Consider the following 20,167-nt stretch of genomic DNA (forward strand, 5'->3'; position numbering starts at 1 on the left):
ACCTGTCTTGAACTGACACAACCCATCAGAACCTCAGTCTCTTTTTGAACATCTATAGCTCTTTTTGGATTGTTTGTTTTTATCACTTGTTTGGTATATACTATCTCATATGTATATCTTTGTATATCTTCTGTCTGCCTACATAATTATAACTATTTTACAGTGCATTTCTTTGTACTTCTGGTTTTTACACAAAATAGAAGTTTTATACAGTCATCACCCAAGGAAATATTTTTATGATTAGAACTTGTGAATGAGAAAAATTACATAAATAATTTAGCTCATCCAGGCCCATGACTTTAACAAGTATATCTCTAGTTAAAAATAGGTAATTCTGCCCTTCGCCTGTCATTTTTGTGTTTGTCTTTTATTTTCGGTTACCTAAAAATACCTACCTAAAACTACTTCCGACTCAGCTTCTTCAAAATTTTTTGTTTTTCTTCTCCGAACTGGGTCCTCCCTACGTTATTGACACCAGCCTACTGTGCCGATAAGATACTGGCAAACGTTTTATTGAGGACTTAGTATTTTCCAGGCACTATTTTTTTTTTTTATTAACAGTACAGAAACCATGGTGGCATAGTGGTTAAGAGCTACAGCTGCTAACCAAAAGATTGGCAGTTTGAGTCCACCAGGTGCTCCTTGTAGACCCTATGGGGTAGTTCTCTGTCCTGCAGGGTCGCTATGAGTTGGAATTGACTCGACAGCAATGGATCTTATTAACAGTACTGTATATGCATTATCGTCTTTAATCCTCATTACAGTTTTTTTGGTTTGTTATTATCTATATTTTAGAGGTGAAGAAACTGAAGCACAGAAATGTTAAATAACTTGTCAGAACTCTTGCCGATAATAAGTGCAAAGCTAGTTGCCCAGGAAGATGTACCAGAGGCTTTGGGTTCTTAACCACTATGCTGTGCAGCCTCTTTTTTCTCTACAGTCAGATAAGCCTATGTTTGAGGGCTGCCTCAGCTACTTACTAGCAAGGCAAATTACTTAGGAACTCTAGACTTCAGTTTTCTTATCTGTAAAATAGATACCTATCTCACAGAGCTTGTGCGACAATTAAACTAGTTACTATGTATTATGTGTCTTATATGCTGCCTGGCATACAATTTGCACTCGATAAATGTGTATTACTTTTCACCACAGTAACTCTAAATATCTTCAAGTCATCTTTGGCTTACTCTTCTCCTTTATCTAACCTACTACTAAGTTCACTAAGTCTTATCTCTTGGATTCATTGCTTTCATTCCCATTGCCCCAAACTTAATTCCCTCTTATCAGACTTTACTCTTAATACTTAAAATATCTGGCTCCTACATGGTGTTTTTGTAAGTCTTTTTCTCTTACAATCTCAGGTCCGGATTAATCTTCCTATAACAAGCGTTTTCAATGGTACTTCTGTCATCAGAAAGCTGTAACACTACTGTTTTCTGCATTATTCTGTCTGGCTCGCCTTACTCTGCCCTCCTCCTACCCAGTCAGCCTAATCGCTCATTCCTAACATGATCTTTTTAGTCAAACTGGCTGATTAACTTTCCTTTTATTTTCCTTACCTTTAGGAATGCCACCCCCGTAGTTAATTCCTGTTGTTCCTTGATTTTTAAATGTCTTCTTTCTTCTCCAATTACCTGTCCCTTAAGTTGCACCTCGGTTTCTGCCTTGTTTATGAATTCATCCCCATTTTCAGGCATACCTCGGAGATCCCGTAGGTTCCGTTCCAGACCACCTCACAAAAGCAATTATCACAATAGAGCAAGTCACACGAATTTTTTGTTTTCCCAGTGCATATAAAAGTTATGTTTATACTATACTGTAGTCTGTTAAGTGTGCAGTAGCATTATGTTTAAAAAACAACATGCATACCTTAATTAAAAATACTTCATTGCAGATAAAATACTTAGGAATAAATCTTACCAAAGATGTAAAACACCTATACAAAGAAAACTACAAAGTACTACTACAAGAAATTAAAAAGGACATACTTAAGTGGAAAAACATACCTTGCTCATGGATAGGGAAACTTAACATACTAAAAATGTCTATTCTACCAAAAGCCATCTATACATACAATGCACTTCCGATCCAAATTCCAATGTCATTTTTTAATATGATAGAGAAACAAATCACCAACTTCATATGGAAGGGAAAGAAGCCTTGGATAAGCAAAGCATTACTGAAAAAGAAGAAGAAAGTGGGAGGCCTCACTCTACCTGATTTCAGAAGCTATTATACAGCCACAGTAGTCAAAACAGCCTGGTACTGGTACAACAACAGACACATAGACCAATGGAACAGAATTGAGAACCCAGATATAAATCCATCCACATATGAGCAGCTGATATTTGACAAAGGCCCAGTGTCAGTTAATTGGGGAAAAGATGGTCTTTTTAACAAATGGTGCTGGCATAACTGGATATCCATTTGCAAAAAAATGAAACAGGACCCATACCTCACACCATGCACAAAAACTAACTACAGGGGGATCAAAGACCTAAACATAAAGACTAAAACAATAAAGATCATGGAAGAAAAAATAGGGACAATATTAGGAGCCCTAACGCAAGGCATAAACAAAGTACAAAACATTGCCAAAAATGACGAAGAGAAACCAGATAACTGGGAGCTCCTAAAAATCAAACACCTATGCTCATCTAAAGACTTCACCAAAAGAGTGAAAAGACCACCTACAGACTGGGAAAGAATTTTCAGCTATGACATCTCCGACCAGCACCTGATCTCTAAAATCTATATGATTCTGTCAAAACTCAACCACAAAAAGACAAACAACCCAATCAAGAAGTGGGCAAAGGATATGAACACACACTTCACTAAAGAAGATATTCAGGCAGCTAACAGGTACATGAGAAAACGCTCTCGATCATTAGCCATTAGAGAAATGCAAATTAAAACCACGATGAGATTCCATCTCACTCCAACAAGGCTGGCATTAATCCAAAAAACACAAAATAATCAATGTTGGAGAGGTTGCGGAGAGATTGGAACTCTTATACACTGCTGGTGGGAATGTAAAATGGTACAACCACTTTGGAAATCTATCTGGCGTTATCTCAAACAGTTAGAAATAGAACTACCATACAACCCAGAAATCCCACTCCTCAGAATATACCCTAGAGAAATAAGAGCCTTCACACAAACAGATATATGCACACCCATGTTTCTTGCAGCTCTGTTTACAATAGCAAAAAGCTGGAACTAACCAAGGTGTCCATCAACGGACGAATGGTTAAATAAATTGTGATATATTCACACAATGGAATACTACGCGTCAATAAAGAACAGTGAGGAATCTGTGAAACATTTCATAACATGGAGGAACCTGGAAGGCATTATGCTGAGCGAAATTAGAGGCAAAAGGACAAGTATTGTATAAGACCACTATTATAAGATCTTGAGAAATAGTATAAACTGAGAAGAACACATACTTTTGTGGTTACGAGGGAGGGAGGGAGGGAGGGTGGGAGAGGGTTTTTTACTGATTAGTTAGTAGATAAGAACTGCTTTAGGTGAAGGGAAGGACAATACTCAATACACAGAAGGTCAGCTCGACTGGACCAAAAGCAAAGAAGTTTCCAGGATAAACTGAATGCTTCAAAGGTCAGTGGAGCAAGGGCAGGGGTTTGGGGACCATGGTTTAAGGGGACTTCTAAGTCAGTTGGCAAAATAATTCTATTATGAAAACATTCTGCATCCCACTTTGAAATGTGGCGTCTGGGGTCTTAAATGCTAACAAGCGGCCGTCTAAGATGCATCAATTGGTCTCAACCCACCTGGATCAAAGGAGAATGAAGAACACCAAGGTCACATGATATCTAAGAGCCCAAGAGACAGAAAGGGCTACATGAACCAGAGACCTACATCATCCTGAGACCAGAAGAACTAGTTGGTGCCCAGCCGCAACTGATGACTGCCCTGACAGGGAGCACAACGGAGAACCCCTGAGGGAGCAGGAGATCAGTGGGATGCAGGCCCCAACTTCTCATAAAAAGACCATACTTAATGGTCTGACTGAGACTAGAGGAATCCCGGTGGTCATGGTCCCCAAACCTTCTGTTGGCCCAGGACAGGAACCATTCCCGAAGACAACTCAGCAGACATGAAAGGGACTGGACAGTGGGTAGGAGAGAGATGCTGATGAAGAGTGAGCTATTTGTATCAGGTGGACACTTGAGAGTGTGTTGGCATGTCCTGTCTGGAGGGGGGATGGGAGGATAGAGAGAGTTGGAAGCTGGCAAAATTGTCACGAAAGGAGAGACTGGAAGGGCTGACTCATTAGGGGGAGAGCAAGTGGGAGTATGGAGTAAGATGTATATAAACTTATATGTGACAGTTTGACTTGATTTGTAAACGTTCACTTGAAGCTCAATAAAAGTTAATTAAAAAAAATACTTCATTGCTAAAAACAGTAACCATCATTTCAGCCTTCAGCCAGTCGTAATCTTTTTTTTTAATAATTTTTATTGTGCTTTAAGTGAAAGTTTACAAATCAAGTCAGTCTCTCACGTATAAACTTATATACACCTTACTACATACTCCCATTTATTCTCACCCTAATGAGTCATCCCGCTCCCTCCTTCCAGTCTCTCCTTTCATGACCGTTTTGCCAGTTTCTAACCCTCTCTACCCTCCCATCTCCCCTCCAGATAGGAGATGCCAACACAGTCTCAAGTGTCCACCTGATACAAGTAGCTCACTTCTCATCAACATCTCTCTTCAACCCATTGTCCAGTCTCTTCCATGTCTGATGAGTTGTCTTCGGGAATGGTTCCTGTCCTGGGCCAACAGAAGGTTTGGGGACCATGACCACCGGCATTCTTCTAGTCTCAGTCAGACCATTAAGTCTGGTCTTTTTATGAGAATTTGGGGTCTGCATCCCACTGATCTCCTGCTCCTTCAGGGGTTCTCTTTTGTGCTCCCTGTCAGGGCCGTCATCGTTTGTAGCCGGGCACCATCTAGTTCTTCTTGTCTCAGGATGATGTAAGTCTCTAGTTCATGTGGCCGTTTCTGTCTCTTGGGCTCATAGTTACCGTGTGTCATAATCTTTTTGCTGGTGGAGGATCTTGCCTCGATGTTAAGGCTGCTGACTGACCGGGGTGGTGGTTGCTAAAGGACAGGGTGGCTATGACAGTTTCTTAAAAATGGACAACAGTGAACTCTGCCACATCAGTTGACTCTTCCTTTTACAAAAGATTTCTCTGTAGCATGTGATGCTGCTTGATAGCATTTAAGCTATAGTCGAACTACCTTCGAAATTAAGAGTCAGTCCTCTCAAACCATGCCACTGCTTTGTCAGCTAAGTTTATATAATGATCTTTTGTTGTCATTTGAAAGTTGTTCACACCATCTTCACCGGGAGTAGGTTCCGTCTCAAAAAACCACTTTCTCTGCTCACCCATAAGAAGCAACTCCCCAGCCAGTAAAGTTTTATCTTGAGATTGCAGCAGTTCAGTCACATCTTCAGGCTCCACTTCTAATTCTAGTTCTCTTGCTGTTTCTACCACATCTTCCCCCACTGAAGTCTTGAACCCCTCAAAGTCATCCACGAGGGTAGGAATCAGCTTCTTCCAAACTCCTGTTGATATCTGACCTCCTCCCAAGAATCAGGAGGTGGCCGAAATATTCTTGATGGCATATAGAATGGCGAATCCTTTCCAGAAGCTTTTCAGTTTACTTTGCCCAGATCCATCAGGGAAATCACTACCTATGACAGCTGTAGTCTTATAAAATGAATTTTTTGAATAATAAGACATGAAAGTCGAAATTACGCCTTTATCCATGGGCTGCAGAATAGGTGTTGTGTTAGCAGGCATGAAAACAACGTTAATCATCTTGTACATCTGAATCGGACCTGTTGGGTGGCCAGGCGCATTGTCCATGAGCAGTAGTATTTTGAAAGGAATCTTTTTTTCTGAGCAGTAGGTTTCAATATTAGCCTTAAAATACTCAGTAAACCATGTTATAAACGTATGTGGTGCATCCAGGCTTTGTCATTCCATTTATACAGCACAGGTAGAATAGATTTACTATAATTCTTAAAGGCCGTAGGATTTTCAGAATGGTAAATGAGCATTGGCTTCAACTTACAGTCCCCAGCTGCATTAGCGGTAAGAAGAGAGTCAGCCTGTCTTGGAAGCTTCGCAGCCAGGCGTTGACTTCCCTCCAGCTGTGACAGTCCTAGGTGGCGCCTCCTTCCAGTATCCGGCCGTTTGTCTGCGTTGAAAACCTGCCGTTCAGCGCAGCCGGCTTCACCAGTTGTCTCAGCTGCATTACTGGCTGTAGCTTCTGTGTCAGCACTTGCTGCATCGTCTTGGACTTTCATGCTGTGGAGCCAGCTTTCCTTAAACCTCACGAGCCAACCTCTGCCAGCTTCAGACTTCTTCCACAGCTTCCTCACCTCTCTCAACACTCACAGGATTGAAGAGAGTTAGAACCTTGCTGTGAATTAGGTTTTGGCTTACAGGAATGTTCTGGCTGGTTTGATGGTTTGATCTTCTATCCAGACCACTGAAACTTTCTCCGTATCAGCAATAAGGCTGTTTCACTTTCTTATTATTCGTGTATTCACTTGAGTAGCACTTTTAATTTCCTTCAAGAACTTTTCTTTTGCATTCACAACTTGGCCGACTGTTGAAGCAAGAGGCATAGCTTTTGGCCTGTCTTGGCTTTTGACATTTCTTCATCACTAAGCTTCATGATTTCTGGCTTTTGATTTAAAGTGAGAGATACGCGATTCTTCCTTTCACATGAACACTCAGAGGCCATTTTAGAGTTATTAATTGGCCTAATTTCAATATTGTCGTGTCTCTGGGAAGAGGGAGGCCTGAGGAGTGGGAATAAAATGGGGGAACGTCCAGTCGGTGGAGCAGTCAGAACACACACGATATTTATTAAGTTCTCCATCCTACATGGACGTGGTTCATGGTGCCCCAAAACAATTACAGTAGTAACATCAAAGACCAGTGATCACAGATCAACATAACAGACACAGTAGTAATGAAAAAGTTTGAAATATTGTGAGAATTACCAAATGTGACACAGAGGCACAAAGTGAGCACATGCTGTTGGAAAAATGTCGCCAATAGACTAGCGCGATGCAGAGTTGCCACAAACCTTCAATTTGTAAAAAACACGGTATCTGCAAAGCGCAATAAAATGAGTTATGCCTCTTCTCTGCAATTTCTACAACCTACATTTTAAAAATCATGCCATCATTATTAAACTATGTTTATATTAGTCTTAGATCCTCTACTAGATTGTCATAAATACAGTGGTGGACACATAGTAATATTCTCAATAGATTAATTTTTGGTTACTTAATCTCTTAAGGCCTTCTAACGTGGCCTTTTTGTTTCATTTTTTTTTTAAGTTGACCATTTTCAGTGAAATTACAAAACTGTGGTTTGGTTTCCTAATATTGAGCACTCCAATAATATTTAATATCAAGTCTTATTATATGACTAATTAAAACTTTGCTTGGGTTATCAAAGTAAAATATGTTTAAATATCATTACCAATGTAATGTGTATATGTTAAGGAGCCCTGGTGATGCAGTGGTTAAGCACTCAGCTGCTAACTAAAAGGCCTGTGGTTTAAACTCAACCAGCAGCTCCTCAAGAGAAAAGACTTGGCTCTCTGCTCCTGTAAAGATTATAGCCTAGGAAACCCTATGGGGCAGTTCTACTCTATCATACAGAGTTGCTGTCCACTCGATGGCACACAACAACAGTGTATATACTTTAACGTAAAAGAAACCAAATAGCAGACTTCTTTTTAACTACTTATAGTGTAACTTACAAATACACTTTGTAGAATTAAAAAGCGTAAGAAACTCATCTAGTCTGGTGATTCTTAAAAAGTGTCTTCTGAGGACTCCTAAGTTCCCAAATCTTTTCGGGGAGCACATGAGGTCAAAACTATTTTCTTAGTAATGCTAATGCACTATTTGTCCTTTTCATTTGCAGTGATAGTGCCAAACTAATGAAGGGTATAACTGCTGGCACCTTCAGGTGAATCAAGGCAATGGTACCAAACCATATTAATAGTCACTGTATTCATCACTCCTAGATACTCACAGTTTTAAGAAAGCCAGTTTTACTTAAAATGTCCTTGATGAAGCAGTCAAAATTACTAATTTTAATTAATCTCCACCTTTGAGTACACATCTTTTTAATATCCTGTGTGATAAAATTGGATTTTAGTGTAACAGAGTACAAGACATTCATTGATAATCCACATTGCAACCAACCTTTAAGAAACTACCACTTGTGTTTTGGTGTAGATTCAAAGATGAATTCACAATTTTCTGAAAAGGCTGCTTTAAATACTTTCTTCCTTTTCTGACTACATAAAAGGTCAGATTTTCTTCATATACGTCAACCAAAAGAACATATCACAACAGATTGATTGATCTGAGACTCCAGCTGTCTTCTTTTAAGCCAGACATTAAAAAGAGCTTTGTAAACATGTAGAACAATGCCATTCTTTTCAATTAATTTTTGAAAGTGTAGTTTTCATTTTAAAATGTTATATACCTGTAATGTATCTTAAATGGTTATTTAATTTTTTTTTTAATTTTTAAATGGTAAATACGAATATATATAACCCACATAAACAAAAGACCTTTAAGATCTTTAATAATTTTTAAGATGTGTAAAAGGGATTTGTGACCAAAAAATGTAAGAATTACTGATCTGGTCTATGTTCTTGGTTCCTCTAAGCAGGATTTTATCTGTCTGTCCCATCATCTGATTATCATTCTATTGAATGAGTGTTTGAAAACCTACAGAAAAGTGATTGTTCTCCTTTAGTTACCAGTTTGAACTACTTTTATGATTGGGCCATTTTACTTAGCTTTCAACTTAATCCTTAAGCTTAGGAGTTTTCTTTTTATTTCCTTAATTGTTTGGGGAACAGTGACTCATAATTTTTGTATTAAAGCCTTTAACTACAATACTAAAATTAAAAATTACCTTTTGCTCTCCCATCCTAAGAATATACAAACCCTAATTTCTTTAGTCTGTGTATTCTTTTGTTTTTGAAAATTTATTTAGACTAGTACAGAGAATCACATACCAAGTTATAATTTTAAATGCCTAATTGCTTTTGGAATTAGCAGCATTAAGTAAAATAGCAACTCTATTTTGAGTATTTGTGTTTTAGATGACTTCAAATATTTCATTATATTTAACCTTGCTCAGTTTTCTAATCAGTCGTTGGTCATTATTTCCTTATGCTGCCTCATGTAATATGGAATGCCTATCTGCTAGCTTCAATGTAGACCCTGGCTCAGCTTGGCTAGAGTCCTAACATGTGACGTATATGAGTAGGCAAAGGTGGACATACTTTGTTAGGGATCTGGTAGCCATAAAGTAAAGCACCCATTTGGAGTAAGGCCTTGATTTCCCCTCCTCCCCATTTCCTTTAGCTTTCATGGTACCTGCAACAGCAGGCATCATTTTCCTCACTTCTTAGGCAAAAAAATATGGTAAAAGAGAAGTTTATAGTTCAGCAGGACCGTATACATCCATCTCCCTCTGAACCCAAATGCTGTGTGTTTACGATATGCCTCACCACGCTGTCTCCTTTATGGGAAAGTAAATCTGTACTTGTAAATAAGACCAAAAACTCACTGCCACTCAGTCCGCTCCGACTCATAGCAACCCCAAAGGACAGAGTAGGACTGCCTCATAGGGTTCCCAAGACTGTAATCTTTATGGAAGCAGACTGCCACATCATCTCCTGTGGAGTAGCTGGTGGGTTTGAACTGCCAACCTTTCAGTTAGCAGCCAAGTGTTTAACCAGTGTGCCACCAAATAGTTACTGCGTAACATAGCAAAAATAGCATGAACTTTGTAGTCACTGTGTTCTAGTTTGAATGTGTAATTCACTAGTTGTATCTCCTTGGTAAAGTCATGTAACTTTTTTTTTTCATCTGTAATATGGGGATTATAAACCTTATTCCTTGTATTTTTACAGAATCACTTACTTTTGTTTCTTTGAAAATCAAAAAGGCCTGTGTTGGTATAAATGAAACATAAAATCATCACTAGAGCATGTCAGTGTTATAAAATTAGAGTAGTATCAAAGTCTATAGCTTTGAGAGTTAGTTAAACTAGAGTTTCCAATTATTGATTTCTGCTTTTTTGACTCTTGCTGAAAGTGAAGAGGACTTGAAGGACTTATTTGTGAAGCTCAAAGACCACAGCCTTTAGTACAAATTATACCTCAGCATAAAACAAAAATCCTCACAACTGGACCAATAAGTAACATCACGATAAAAGGAGAAAATATTAATGTCAAGAATTTCACTTTACTTGGATCCACAATCAAAGCCCATGGAAGGAGCAGTCAGGAAATCAAATGATGAAATACTTTGGGCAAATCTGCTGCAAAAGACCTCTTTAAAGTGTTCAAAAGCAAAGATGTCACTTTAAGGACAAAGGTGCGCCTGACCCAGGCCATGGTGGTTTTAGTTGCCTCATATGCATGCGAAAACCGGACAATGAATACAGAAAACCGAAGAAGAATTGATGCTGTTGAATTATAGAATTGGCGAAGAATATTGAACATACCATGGACTGCCAGAAGAATAGGTAAAATCTGTCTCAAAAGTACAGCCAGCATGCTCATTAGAAGTGAGAATGGCAAGACTTCATCTCACATACTTTGGATATGTTGTCAGGAGGAACCAGTCCCATGAGAAGGACATCCTGCTTGGTAAAGTAGATTTCAGCGAAAAAGAGGAAGACCCTCAACGAGAGGGATTGACACAACGGCTGCAACAATGGGTTCAAGCATGATGACTGTGAGGGTGGTGCAGGACTGGGTAGTATTTTGTTCTGTTGTACATAGGGTTGCTATGAGTCAGAATTGACTGGAGGGCGCCTAACAACATTTTTCAGGAGTTACTAAGTTATTTTAAATGAATTGAAATCCTCGGCCTGCCCTTGCCCCTTCCTCCCTTATCTTACATGCAAACACCATAAAGTCAGGGACTTAGTCTATTTTCTTCACATTATGCCTAACTCCTAGAATTAAAAAAAAAAAAATCCAAACCCGTTGGGTCAAGTCAATTCCGAGTCATAGCAGCCCTATAGGACATAGTAGAACTGCCCCACAGGGTTTCCCAGGAGCACCGGGTGGATTCAAACTGCTGACCTTTTTGTCCAGCAACCGAGCTCTTAACCACTGTGCCGCCAGGGCTCCTGGCAAATAATGGGTGCTTACCCTGTCATATAGGGTCGCTATGAGTCGGAATCAACTCAGCGGCACTGGGTTTGGTTTGGTTTTTGGTAACAAATATTTCTTGAATGAAAGAGAAAATTTAAAAGGAACTGAGGGTGTATGTATATGTTAGTGACTGGGAGAATAAGGATGTTATTGCAAGAAATTGAGTCCTGGGAGAGGCGATTGGTATTTCAGAGGAAGCTCAGTTGTGTATGAGGTGATAGAATATGCCCGAGAAAGGGGCCTGGGAGAAGTTAAGAGGTCAGAGGAGAAGTCATATGGGGTGATAGAGCATTAAAGCTATTCTAAATGTAATACTGAAAACCCTTTGTGAGGAACCATCCTGTTGCCACCACTGCCTATCATTTGGGTTCTGATAGTACTTACAGTTTACAAAGTGTATTCACAGAAACCATTAAAAGACAAATGGCTTTGGGAATAAATGAACTCTCTAAAAGAAAGGAATGTGCATGGAGAAGAAAACGGAGTCAAGAATGGAAATTTGATCCCAGTAAGAGGGTAGGAAGTGGAGCCATCACCATGAGTACAAGAGAAGTTACGCTGAAAAAAAATTAAGGATATTAAAAAGTGTCTGTTTATGGAAGCTAAGGTATAGAAAGGTCAGGGTGTATATAAATAGTTAGCAGTTTCAGGTTTAGAACAAAGCTTAAGGACAGTGAAGAAAAATTTAGCTATTACAAAATTCCTGATGATCTGTGAGAGTAGTTTCAGTGCAGTGATAAGAATAGTGTCAGATTCAAGTGTGGAGAATTAAATGTAGAAGAAATAGACATAGCAGTTATAAACTGGCCATTTGAGAATTAACATTGGAAGAATCTAGAAAAGCAGATGGCTCTTGGATGGGCTATAAGGGTCAAATGAAAGGGATTTTTTCCCCCCAGGTTAATGTTTTTCTTACTCTGCCTTCCTGCCAATGATCTCCTACCACTGCCCAAGAATTATGTGCAAGTTTAATTTCTGCAGTAAAAAACAGCCCCTTTATTGCTGGGTTTTTATACCTACAGCCCTCGTGGGCGCAGCTCGGCTGCTAACTGAAAGGTCAGCGGTTGGAACGCACCAGGCACTCCATGGGAGAAAGTTGTGGCAGTCTGCTTTTGTAAAGATTAAACAGCCTGTTACCGTCGAGTCAAGTCCGACTCATAACAACTTTATAGGATAGAACAGAACAGCCCTACAGGGTTTCCAAGACCGTAAATCTTTACGAAAGCAGTCTGCCCCATCTTTCTCTCACAGAGCTGCTGGTGGGTTTGAACCACTGACCTTTCTGTCAACAGCAGAGCATTTAACCACTGTGCCACCAGGACTCCCTTGGAAGTCTTAGGGGCAGTTCTACCCTGTCCGTTGGGTCGCTGTGAGTCACAATGAGTTTGGTTTTTGTTTTAGTTACAGAAAGGAGCCTATCTAAAACATATATCAATTGTATATTTGCCATTCCATTTATACATTCAAGTATATTAGAGAAGAATCTACTTTGAATTTAAACAAATAAGTTAAACTACTAATATGAATAGATAAAATTAGAATATTCAGTTGCATAGATAGTTTTAGTACAAAATGTCCATGCAGATATGGTACTGTGTCTAATAGAGTTGAGGATCTTTCCTGAGTAAATATGTATAAGGAAGCTGTTATAATATCAGAATAATAAGCTTTGTGTGTTTGGTTTCCTTAATCAGAGTGTGGCAGGTTGGATATGAGAACATCTGCAGAAGTGTCTCACTGTCTCTTCCCTGTATTGGAAAGGATCTAGAGATGTTTAATATTAGAGAGATCCCGCCATGTAGACTGACATTCTCCCAGCTTGTATTTAATTGCATGTGATGAAAACCTGAGGTCTCCTTGACAAACTAAAAGAGAGAATAACTGATACATTGGCTAGATAAATGGGGTTGTACAGAATCTTACCGAATCTGATTAATTTTAATGATCCTTTTCCTAAATTAAAATTTAAAGAAAATCAAATCATTTTTTAATTGTTGATAAATACGTTTCTTGGTAGATGTGTTAACACATTTTTAGAGTATGGTTTTAATTTTAGTTATCTGTTATACCAAGAAAAACCCATTGCCGTTGAGTCAGTTCCAACTCAGCGACCTTATAGGACAGAGTAGAACTACCCCATAGGGTTTCCAAGGAGTGGCTGGTGGCTTCAAACGGTTGACCTTTTGGTTAGCAGCTGGGTTATCTGTTATAATCCATGACAATTCAGCCATTATAAATACAAGGAAATGTGATTGAGAATTTTACCATTGCTGCTTGACATCGTGAAAATATTATTTCTTTTTTTTTTTTTAAACTATTAAGCAAGATTTTGATTGTTATAGATTGAATTGTATCCTCCCAAAAAGGAGCCCTGGTGGTACAATGGGTAGGCACTCACCTAATAACCAGAAGGTCCGCAGTTCAAACTTACCATCTGATCCATGGGAGAAAGATGTGGCAGTCTGCTTCCGTAAAGGTTTAGCCTTGGAAACTCTGGGACAGTCCTGCTCTGTCCTTTATGGTCAATATGAGTCAGAATCAATTTGAGGGCAGTAGGTTTGGTTTTGGTTTTATATCTGTGGTTGTAATCCAATTTAGGAATGGGTTTTCTTTGTTATGTTAATGAGATAGTGTTAATGTAGGGTTTGTCTTAAGCCTGTCTCTTTTGAGATATAAAAGAGCAGATTGAGCAAGCAACCAAGCAGAGATGGGGGAAGATTGATGCCATGCCACATGAGATCTCCAAGGAACCAAGAAACAGAAGTTGAAAAGAGACGAGGACCTTCCCCTGTAGCCAACGCAGAGAGAAAGCCTTTCCCTAGAACCAGCACCCTGAATTCAGAAAATAAATTTGTTTATTAAAGCCACCCATTTGTGGTATTTCTATTATAACAGCACTAGATAACTAAGATAAGCTATATAAACAAACAAAAATTGCCCAAATTTCTCCTGCCTTGAACAACTACTAGAATTATTCCATGTTCCATTCTAGTTTTTATCCATATATAATTGTAAGATTGTGAGGGGAAATGAAATTATGTTCTTATATTTTTACTCAGTTACAAGCCTTCATGGACGGACCTTTTAAATGACTTTAATTTTCTTCTGTGTAGGTGTAGATATATCATAATTTACATTTCTCATTTCCCTTATTAAATATTTAGGTGGTTTCTAAACTTTTATATTAAAAATAATAATGCATTGAATGTCATTATTCCTATAGATTTTTATTTATTTCCTTAGGATAAATCCCCAGGAGTAGGTTTACTGGGTCAGAGGATATGAACCATGTATTGTTAATGTGCCATTATGTAACTTTCCCAAGGTCACGCAGCTAGAAGGTGACTGAACTGGTATTAAAACCTGACAGCCTGTGGTGGGAATGTAAAATGGTACAACCACTTTGGAAATCTACCTGGCGTTTTCTTAAAAAGTTAGAAATAGAACTACCATACAACCCAGAAATCCCACTCCTCGGAATATACCCTAGAGAAATAAGAGCCTTCACACAGATATATGCACACCCATGTTTCTTGCAGCTCTGTTTACAATAGCAAAAAGCTGGAAGCAACCAAGGTGTCCATCAACGGAGGAATGGTTAAATAAATTGTGGTATATTCACACAATGGAATACTACGCATCAATAAAGAACAGTGAGGAATCTGTGAAACATTTCATAACATGGAGGAACCTGGAAGGCATTATGCTGAGCGAAATTAGAGGCAAAAGGACAAATATTGTATAAGACCACTATTATAAGATCTTGAGAAATAGTATAAACTGAGAAGAACACATACTTTTGTGGTTACGGGGGGGAGGGAGGGAGGGTGGGAAGGGGTTATTTACTGATTAGTTAGTAGATAAGAACTACTTTAGGTGAAGGGAAGGACAATACTCAATACACAGAAGGTCAGCTCAACTGAACTGGACCAAAAGCAAAGAAGTTTCTGGGATAAACTGAATGCTTCAAAGGTCAGCGGAGCAAGGGCGGGGGTTTGGGGACCATGGTTTAAGGGGACTTCTAAGTCAAATGGCAAAATAATTCTATTATGAAAACATTCTGCATCCCACTTTGAAATGTGGCGTCTGGGGTCTTAAATGCTAACAAGCGGCCATCTAAGATACATCAATTCGTCTCAACCCACCTGGATCAAAGGAGAATGAAGAATACCAAGGTCACATGATAACTGTGAGCCCAAGAGACAGAAAGGGCCGCAGGAACCAGAGACTTACATCATCCTGAGACCAGAAGAACTAGATGGTGCCCGGCCACAACCGATGACTGCCCTGACAGGGAGCACATCAGAGAACCCCTGAGGGAGCAGGAGATCAGTGGGATGCAGGCCCCAACTTCTCATAAAAAGACCATACTTAATGGTCTGATTGAGACTAGAGGAATCCCGGTGGTCATGGTCCCCAAACCTTCTGTTGGCCCAGGACAGGAACCATTCCCGAAGACAACTCATCAGACATGGAAGGGACCGGACAATGGGTTGGAAAGAGATGCTGATGAAGAGTGAGCTACTTGTATCAGGTGGACACTTGAGACTGTGTTGGCATCTCCTATCTGGAGGGGAGATGGGAGGGTAGAGAGGGTTAGAAACTGGCAAAATTGTCACGAAAGGAGAGACTGGAAGGGCTGACTCATTAGGGGGAGAGTAAGTGGGAATATGAAGTAAGGTGTATATAAGCTTATATGTGAGAGACTGACTTGATTTGTAAACATTCACTTAAAGCTCAATAAAAATTCTTTAAAAAAAAAAAAAAAAAAACCTGACAGCCTGGTACTAAATGCCACGTTTGTGATCAGTAAACTATACTGCCTCTGTAGGGTGCTGGCCTGAGAGATCCTCTATCTCATGTCACTGATCTAGAGCATGAAAGTTTAATATGCATTCAGGTCTTCTATCAAAATTATAAAGAGAATCTGCTATGTGTCTGACATTGTGTTGGGGGTTCAAGAAAGAACAGGATATAGGCCCTTCTTATAAACTACTGGGGGACGGAAACAGATGTATAAGAAAGTATTATAGAATATAATTAGTTATACAGTTAGAATATTACATGAAAACAATGAAGAGAGTGACCAACTCAAGTGGAGGCGGGGGCCTAATGCAAAGAGGCTTTGTAACGGGGTAGTGGCAGCCGTCCTCTAACTTCTGGCAGGATAATGAGAATCACCATCATCAGCACAAAGCTGCTTCCTATGAGGCTGAGGTGAGACATACCTCCACTCCAACTTTTTTACCAATTCTGACACCACCTATCCCTCCCACAGGGTTCTTTAATTCGTTGCAATGACCACACAGAACTCCAGACAATACTTACTCTTATGGAGTTTATTAAGGAAGTAACAGGTTACAATTCAGGATCAGGATTACCTTGGAAGTAACAGAACAACTCAGGAGACAGGATACAGTTTATCAATCAGGACAACTTCCAGCCAGGGCTTCAAACTGGTTTGAACTGGTTCAGTCATGGCTGACAAAGCAAAACTGGAGCAGACCTGGATTTTTACAATTTGGATGAAGTGGAATGACAACCGTAATGGGAAAAATTACGTGTCGAAGTCTTGGAATGGGAGATTCAGAAAAGGCATAGTGAGTTCTTCAGGAATTTGATGCAGGAGATTGGATATTGCCAGGAGATTGGATTAATGGAGAATGACACACATTCAAAGTGATGTAGTTGGCTGCCATCTTTGAGTGCGGTGCTGTTGTTTCTGATTCTGCCAGCCAAGAGATTTGGTTGCTTTGCAGCACACATGCTATCCTTGTTTTTGAGAGGTAAATTAAGTTTCTAGCGGGTCTTCGACCCATAATTTTTGCCATTCAGGTTTCATTTCATCAGCCATGACTGAATGGGACAGAACCAGCTCAAAGGCCTTCTTCCCACCAAGACTGTCCTCAGCTGCTACTGCCGCTGGGCCCTTCCACTCGGGCCTGGTCTTTGCCCTGCTCAGGCAAGTGTTAACTCTTTAGCTTTGCCAGTAAGTGCCTGGAGGCACCCCTCTCTGCCAGCAAGCCTCTTGTTCGAAGGTGTTTAGCTCTTTCATTCTTTGGGCCAGCAAGTCTAACTCCACTGAGAAGTGCATGGAAGCTCCCCACTCTGCCCTAAGGCACTCAGCTTTCTTGCTCCATGGGTCAGGAAGCTTACTGCACCCATGTCACTCCACTGCCCCTAGTGCCACTGCCCCGCCTTGTGCAGTCTCACACCGTCACCAGTGTTTGAGCTCTCTCTCTATCCTGGGTCTAGCAGGCTCTTAATGCAGGGACCCTGGGTCCAAAGGACATACTCCACTCTCAGCTTTTCTTCTTGATGGTAGCAAGGCCACCCCTTAATGTCTGTGGAATTGACTCTTCTAAGCCTAGCAGGATGACAGAACTGACTAATCCACTTGGTAGGGCCCAGCCATCTAGCTTGCATGGTAATTGACCAGTTTTGCACACCTTATTTGCATGGTAGACTAAGCAATCCCTTTGCAAGATTGTGGCCTAGCAAATCAGTAGAACTACAAACCCAGGACCAGAAAGACCATATATAAAGAGAAACCCTTTGTTCTGCCGGCTTCTAAATAGGATTGGGTTTGCCTAGCTAGTCTTCGTCAGATCCTGGGAAACCAAATAGCAGAGCAGGCAGTGGAGAGCATATGTACGTACTGTGGGAAATGAGATGCCAGAAGGCCATAAAAGCTATGTGGAACTGTAGAGAAAATATGCGTGGTTAAGTTTCTGAGCAAATCATACTGAAAGGTGGGACCTGGGCTAATAGACAAACCTTGGAAGTTAAATTATGACTAAACGGAGATTGAGAACCCTGGAGAATTTTACCTTCCAGGAGGTATGTGTTTACAGTTGGATAGGTGATGGTGAATGAAACCTAGAGACATTTCCTTATGCTTTAAAATTCAGAGTTGATAGTCTTATCTTTCTCCTAGAAACATGTGTTTACATTCCAAAGGATAGGAACCCCGATTCTTTCCCAAGGAGAAATTGTTTACACTCAGGAATAAGCTCCCCTGCCTCTCCACAGGGAAAGAGGTCTGCTGTGTAAGCCATTCTTTATTACTTAACAGATTCTTATTTTTGAGGTTCCTTGCTGTATTTCCTATTGTTGCTGTAATAGACTTAGTGGCTTAAAACAACACAAATTCATTATCTTCTGGATATCAAAAGTCTGAAATGGATTTGACTGGGGTAAAATCAAGTTGTCAGTGGGGCTGAGTTCCTTCTGGAAGCCCTAGGGGCAAATCTACCCCTTTGCCATTTCCAGCTTCCAGAAAACACCAGCATTCCTTGATTTTTGGCCCTTCTTTCATCTTCAAAGCCAGAAGTGTAGCGTCTTCCAGTGTTTCTATGACTCTGGCCCTCTTGCCTCCCTTTTATAAGGACTCTTCTGATTACATTGGGCCCACTTTGATAATTCAGGATAATCCCCCCATCTCACAATCCTGAATCACATCTGTAAAGTCCGTTTTGCCACATCAGGTGACATAATCACAAGTTCCAGGGACTGGGAAAAGGGCATTTTTGGGAAGCCATTGTTTTGCCTATCATATTTGCCTACAGTGCAGACCGTAGTACATGTAGGGTGACATCTGATAATGGCTCTGATTGTATTGCCCCAGTGGGAAGAATTGGGGTTTAAGGAACTGGCATGGTTATTATAAGGAAGTGATAGTAATTTATCTGTCCATGCTCCAGAGACCTTGTGTCTACTCCCAGCACAATTCAAATAAAAAAAGGTGTTAAAAACCTATCAGTCTGATTTTGAAAAGATTATACTAACGAGCTCTCTGGAGTCTTGAATGGTAAGAACAGGAGGCATCCAGAGTTGTTCTTACAGTTATCTGGCACTTGCTGCTGCCTTAGACTGGACCTCTTAGTTAGCCTTTTTCTCATAAGGATTTTCCACCTTGGGTAACTCATTCAAATTGAAGAGCCCATGCTAGTTCCTTTTTGGTCAGTTTCTTTTGTTAGAGCCATGTGTTCTAAGCTAAAACTATCCTAAATACAATACAAATGTTTAGGATTTCCCTCAGCTCTCTTCTCATTGCTGTTGTGGACTTGGACATAGGAATCCTAATGATCTCTCAGCTCTCTACAATAAATGCAGGCGCTCATCTTCAGAGAGTGTGTTTCTGCTTTGTATGCCCATTTCGTAGTGTATTTGTGTGTTTTCTGTATAGGCTGATCATATGTAGGTCTTTCCCAACCCATTCCCAGTATCTTAGCATAGCCACTGAATTGACTCAACTATTAGTCCTATGACTCTAGTTGGTGGATGTATTAGCTGCTAAGCACAACCCTCAGATTTGGGTTTGGCAGTGATTAAGGCAGCTCACCTAGACCTATCCTTGGTAAAGCCTACCACTGTGGAGTTAGATCCTGGTCTCCTAAAACTAGTCACAACTTACTCCCCTTAAAAGTATTGTACTGGGTAATTATGTGCCTTTTTATTACAAAGGCAAGTCAATTACTTTCCAGTAGAGAAATTTTTCCTGGATTTAAAATTCAGTCTCAAGCTTATGCATTACTTATGTCCTTAGCTTAATTGTCACTATCCTTATATAAATATGTATGCAAGAGAAATAGAGTAGAAGAGTAAAAAACAGTAAAGGAAAATGAAAACAGTGGGTATACAGTGTACTTTAAGGCATTTACATTATTGACATATTAGTCTGTAAATTGTCACTTCCTTTTCTTTTCCTTACCGCTCCCCTTGCTTTTCTCTTCCTCCCCTTCCCCCTTCCCCATCATTTTCCCTTCCCTTTCTTTCCTTTTTCCTTCCTTTCCCTTTCATTGGCAATTACTACAAAAATATGAAAGTTTTTGTCCTTAGTATTATTCTAGAAAGGATCCCTGGTGGCACAATCGTTATATACTCAGCTGCTAACCGAAAGGTTGGTGGTTCA

General features: G+C 39.9%; 1 protein-coding gene across 4 annotated transcripts in view; it reads left to right on the forward strand.

Moving 5' to 3' along the window:
- The window catches only part of ANKIB1 (ankyrin repeat and IBR domain containing 1), a 159,518-nt gene that overhangs the window by 50,075 nt on the left and 89,276 nt on the right, over nucleotides 1–20,167 (forward strand). The window lies entirely within an intron of this gene.

This window comes from Elephas maximus, chromosome 8 (genome assembly GCF_024166365.1).
Source record: "Elephas maximus indicus isolate mEleMax1 chromosome 8, mEleMax1 primary haplotype, whole genome shotgun sequence".
Lineage (NCBI taxonomy): Eukaryota > Metazoa > Chordata > Mammalia > Proboscidea > Elephantidae > Elephas > Elephas maximus.